This window comes from Trichechus manatus, unplaced genomic scaffold (genome assembly GCF_000243295.1).
Source record: "Trichechus manatus latirostris isolate Lorelei unplaced genomic scaffold, TriManLat1.0 scaffold00097, whole genome shotgun sequence".
Lineage (NCBI taxonomy): Eukaryota > Metazoa > Chordata > Mammalia > Sirenia > Trichechidae > Trichechus > Trichechus manatus.
Genome location: NW_004444033.1, coordinates 9,403,257 through 9,409,211, shown reverse-complemented (window position 1 = coordinate 9,409,211; position 5,955 = coordinate 9,403,257). Strand labels below are relative to the sequence as shown.

General features: G+C 43.2%; 1 protein-coding gene across 1 annotated transcript in view; it reads right to left on the bottom strand.

The window, feature by feature from the left end:
- CALD1 (caldesmon 1) overlaps positions 1-5,317 on the bottom strand; it is a 163,490-nt gene extending 158,173 nt beyond the window's left edge. The window contains exon 1 of the mRNA XM_023737132.1: positions 5,210-5,317. The gene's annotated coding sequence lies outside the window, so the exon portion shown is untranslated. The remainder of the gene's footprint in view (positions 1-5,209) is intronic.
- Positions 5,318-5,955: the final 638 nt, after the last annotated feature.

Genomic DNA, 5,955 nt, shown 5'->3' with positions numbered 1-5,955 from the left:
CATATAAACTTACAGATACATTTTAACATTGTATGTAGTACGTATTACTAACGATAAAGTGTACCCCCCCCCCCAAAAAAAAAAGATGATCGTAAGTATGCTTTCTTGTTACTCTGCATCTGGAGAACAGAATAGCTCAGCCTTTGCAATTTCTGTACCATTAGGTGGCCAAGACTAGCAAAGGTAGCCGGGGAAATTTTGCTGAATTCTTCTTAAAATCTCATGGGTACAAAGGATGTAGCTTAGATATGCATTCTTAAAGGAGCCGATTTTGTGCAGGTGCGAAGAACAAAATATTTTCCTTACTGGCACAGAGCGACATCACCAAAAAAAAAAACCAAGTCCATTGCCGTCGAGTCAATTCTGACTCATAGTGACCCTATAAGACACAGGAGAACTGCCCCGCAGAGTTTCCAAGGAGTGCCTGGTGGATTCGAACTGCAGATCTTTCGGTTAGCATGTGAAATCTTAACCACTATGCCACCAGGGTTTCCAAGCAACATCACATAATAGTACAAAGGGAGGGATCTGATGTTTGAAACAGTGCCTATCTGCTGACTTTCCTCCTACTTTTTTCTTGGACAGTTATTAAATTAAGAATAATCCATGATGCTATTTTCGTTGGCCAAGATCTTTCAGTTGTTAAGAAAAGAATGAGGGTAGGTCTTTACAGGCGAGATCATTTCTGATCAGAGAAGCAATTAGAATGTATCTACGGCAGGATGAGGATCAGATGTTTCTTGGTAAGTTTATGAAAAGTTCTCTATTTGTCTGAAGCAAATCGGAAAGAAAAAGTCATTCGTAGCGTTGTAAGATTTCAGGACTTCTGGAAACGTAGCCGATGTCATTGTCTGGTAGGCCTCCCATGGCTATGAACTTACAAAACATCAACTCCTGAGAAAAGGGTCATCATTTTCTTTACAGAATCCTGGTGTGCCTGCAGCTGCAATTTAGTATAATTACCACACATCAGGAAGGACCTAATGCAGACATTAAGAGTCCAAAGATGGTGGAGGGGCAGTCGCAGTTTTTCTATTGCCATCATTATCACCACCACCACCATCAATGGGAGCCCTGGTGGTGTAGTGGTTAAGCGCTCAGCTGCTAATGGAAAGGTCAGCAGTTCAAATTCACCAGCCACACCCTAGAAACCCTACTCTGTCCTATAGGGTCACTATGAGTGGGCACCTACCGACAGCAACCACCATCATCATCGTTATTATTATCAACAAGCTCCGATGTTTGCTGCATTATTTGCAAGGCACCTTGCTAAATGCGAGTGCACCAATTAGTTATAAGAAATAGTCCCCTTAATTTTTATGTATGTTAAATTTTCTGGTGGATGTCGTCTTCCTGGCTCTCTTCTGCCTATGCCCGTGAGAATGGTCTCTTAAGTAAATAGGACTAATAGGGAAAGAAGCAACTACAAATATTAGAACCGTCACAACGGAAAATGCAAAACTGAGGAAATGGGACTGACAGCTACACAAGGGTAAGGACCGCGCTATTCCTGCTTTGTCTGTAGAACTTAGCACTGCCACTGTTATAAAAATAAGGTTAATAAGTGCTGGTTGAACTACATTGAACATTTTTAATTTCATTACTCTCTCTATTTACTGACTATTTCATTAATGAAGTGGGTCCTCAGGAATCTTGAATATTCACAAAGAAGCAGTGTCCTCATATAATACTTTCTGGTTGAGACGACATGTCGTCAGAGCAATTGGATAACTTATTCAATTCAGTCAATTCAGCAAAAATTTAGAACACACTGTTGATTAGTGAATAATATTTCAAGTTCCTATTATAGAATATGTACTTGTTCATTTGAAGTGCTTTTAAATCGTTTTCTAGGGTTAGTTTTGACTGTTAATTGAAAGGTAAGTACCTAAGGACAGGACTGTATATTGTATTTCTTTTATGCCCCTTTGCTTCAGGTAAGCAAAAACAAAGCAAAATAATACCCAAAGCAGAATGATTCTGTTCCTCTTTTCCATCTCTCTCTGGGTGGTGCAAACGTGCTGGGCTGCTGACTGAAAGGTTGGAGGTTTGAGTCCATCCTGAGGTGCCTCGAAAGAAAGGCCTGGTGATCAACTTCCAAAAAATCAGCCACAGAAAACCCTGTGAGCACAGTTTACTCTGATGCCCACAAGGTCACTACAAATCAGAGTCAGCTCGATGGCAACTGTTTTTCGTTAGCTGATCTGTTTCCTCTAACTTCCACCAGCCAGCACGGCCTACTTTTCCTCTCCACCGTGGAGCTGTGTGCTGAGACCCGAGCCAGAGCCTTGAGCTCAGCAGCTGTGAGTGAGCAGAGACCCCGAATGGCCTCGCCCCATCCATTGAACAAAAGAAAAAGCCAGCCCTGAAAATAGGCACTGGTAAACGTCACTCCGCAGCATCGTAAAGACAGACCGCCTCTGCCTCGCCCATTCGCATGTGCTGGGGGAGAGCAAGCAGCGAGGGCTTCGAGCCCACAGACAGAACAGGGGCTTGGCTCCAGAAAACCGCGCTAGCATCACACTCGTCCGTCCTATCATCGCTCAGACACTCGCCTGTTATTGGCGTGCAGCAGCGGACACCAGTAGACCCAGGAATGACAATGCACAGGGGACCGTGTTGTGCACAGGGCCCTGGGAATGGCCAGCACATTCCTCTGACCAGTCTCCTTTTGACTTTTTCCCACAGACCCTGGGCCTGCACTGACATGTCTGGAATGCTTGGTGGGATGAAGTGGCTTCGTCACAGGGCAATGGCACTACTGTCATCAGTGCCCTCAGCCACTTGTGGACTGATTTCTGAGTGTCCTGGTGTCACAGATGGGTTAAGGGTAGAGCTACCAGTATTTTTTTTTTTTTTTAATTGTGCTTTAGGTGAAAGTTTACAGAGCAAATTAGTTTCTCATTAAACAGTTAATGCACATGTTGTTTTGTGACATTGGTTGCCAACCCCGTGATGCTCCAATACTCTTCCCTTCATGACCTCAGGTTCCCCATTTCCGTTCATCCAATTTTCCTGCCCCTTCCTGCCTTCTTGTCTTTGCTTTTGGGCTGATGTGCCCATTTAGTCTCATATACATGGTTGAACTCGTGTGTTATTGCTTGTATTATGGGCCTGTCTAATCTTTGGCTGCAGGGTGAACCTCAGGAGTGACTTCAGTACTGAGTTAAAAGGGCGTCCAGGGGCCACACTCTTGGGGTTTCTCCAGTCTCTGTCAGGCCAGTACGTCTGGTCTGTTTTTGAATTTTGTTCGAATTTTGTTCTACATTTTTCTCCAGCTCTGTCCGGGACCCTCTACTGTGATCCCTGTCAGAGCAGTCGGTGGTGGTAGCCAGGCACCATCTAGTTGTGCTGGACTCAGTCTGGTGGAGGCTGTGGTAGTTGTGGTCCACTAGTCCTTTGGACTAATCTTTCTCTGAGCTACAAGCATTTTTACAGCAAACAGACCTTCCTTTTTTTTAGAAGAATATTGTATTGTATTTAAGGTGAAAGTTCAGACAGCAAATTAGGTTCCCATTGAACAATATCTACACGCATACTCAGTGATACTGGTTACATTTTCCACCATGCGTTATTGTTCTCATTCATTCTGTTCCGGTTGAACCGTTTCCAGGACTCTAGTTTCCCTGCCCCTCCCCACCTTCTTATCTTTGCTTTAGAGTAATTTTTGACCATTTGGTCTCCTATAGATGACCTTTTACAGAAGCTCATTACTCACAGGTGATATTCTTTATTTAAAACAGAACTTTCACTTGCCTTTCCTCACATGATTTTCACAGCAATCCTGGAGGTCAGTAAGACAAGTATTATCAGCAACATGTCATCAGTGGGACCTAGAGAGGCCTAAAGAAGTTAACAGGCTTACTCGAGGCCTCTCAGCTAGTAAGTGGGTAGAGCTGGGTCCCTAAATCTATTCTCTTTGGAGAACACCACTCTGCCTCTATCTGGTTACTCAACAACCAAGTTCATTTAGCAGGAGCTGGTATTTTTTTCTCTTTTAACCCTATGGAGCACAGTTCTACTCTGACTCACACGGGGTCACCATGAGCTAGTCAACTTGACAGCAATTGGTACTGGCTACCACGTTTTTATACAGGGACAAATCGATCATTGCATTTGTTTTCAGTAATCAGATCAATCCACTCCGTGATTCCCAGTTGTCATCATGGGCTACATTTTCCAGATCACTATCCCAACGAGTGATCTTTTGTGGCCTTTGCAGTTTGGCCTGTCTTTGCAGTAATCACATTGCCATGGACTGCCAAATGAACTAACAAATCTGTCTTGGGAGAAGTACAGCCAGAATGCTCCTTAAAAGCGAGGATGCGAAGACTACATCTCACATACTTTCAACATGTTGTCAGGACAGACCAGTCCCTGGAGAAGGACATCATGCTTGGTAAAGTATAGGGTCAGCAAAAAAGAGGAAGACTGTCAACAAGATGGACTGACACAGTGGCTGCAACAATGGGCTCAAGCATAACAACGATTGTGAGGATGGCGCAGGACCAGGCCGTGTTTTGTTCTGTTGTACATAGGGTCGCTATGAGTTGGAACCTACTCAATGGCACCTAACAAGAACAACAACAATATTGTGGGGAGAGTGTAACAAGCGATGAATACTTCAAATGACTGCCCTCTCCTTAAGGCCCTGGAACATCAAAACAGATCTTCCACAAAGGTGTCATGGCCACCAGGCAGCTTCCCAAGGGGAGCCTCAACCAGTGTCATTACTGGCGAGGGGTGTCATCAGAAATTTGAGGCTTCACATGATTTAATTTTTAAAATAGTAGGAAGGGTGACAGTTCTAAATATGCCTCTTAATTACATTCTAGGACTCTTTCTTGAGTTGGAGAGAAAACCCTCCCATGAGTGGGTCTTCCCTGTGAATACTGTTCCTCATGTGCGTGGCGGAGGGAAAAACATGGAGATTTGCTCTTCTAATATTCCTAGCTCAGGAGCCAAAAAATCAGGCCCAGTTTGGGATTCTAGTCTCAGTGATTAAATGCAAGTTGCTATAGATACAGCAGATATGGAGAGAGACAAGATCCCTACCCTCACAGAGCTAACACTCTGGTGGGAAGTTAAACATTAAACTATTTATGTCTTATCCACGTCTATATCCCTGGTTCTGAGCATAGTTCTGAGCACATATCAGTTTCTCAGTAAATATATGTTCAGTAGATGACTGAGATTCCCACATGCTCACCTTTTCATTTCTGAGTCTTGATGAAAAATGTAATGATCCCTCTTCTCAGGATCATACGGAAAGCTGATACAAGGTGGGCCATTGGAAAATCACTGAAGCCTGGTGCTGATGTTTTCATTGGCAGTTCCACTGGCGGGTTGATGGTACTGTGGACAATAACCCAGCTTCAACAGGTTACAGCCCCAAACTTAACTCAGGCTGCTATCTTTAAAAAAATATGCGTTGTTAAATAACAGAGGATGGAGTGTAGTATACAGAAAGGTCAGTAAAATCCATTTCACAATACAATACGTCAAATGGAGCATCCCACAATTAGTTTATCTCCAAAGGATAGCATTAAAAAAAAAAAACACAGAGTGACACACCCTATTTATATGCTAACAAAAATTGCCAATAGGAGTTTCATCAGGTTCAACATTTACGATCAAATTAAATGAAAAGGATTTAATAATTCAATTAAAATAATTCAGTTAAAGCTTTTGGTTATTGCCACCAGATAACTGGGCAGTTTTCTGTTTCTCTTTGTAAGTGGTAATTCTGGCATTAACAAAAAACAAAAACAAACCCATTGTTGTCAAGTCGATTCTGACTCATAGCGACCCTATAGGACAGAGTAGAACTGCCCAATAAGGTTTCCAAGGAGTGGCTGGTGGATTTGAACTGCCAACCTTTTGGTTAGCAACCAAGCGCTTAACCACTGCGCCACCAGGGCTCCAATTCTGGCATTAAGCCAGCACAATTACAGG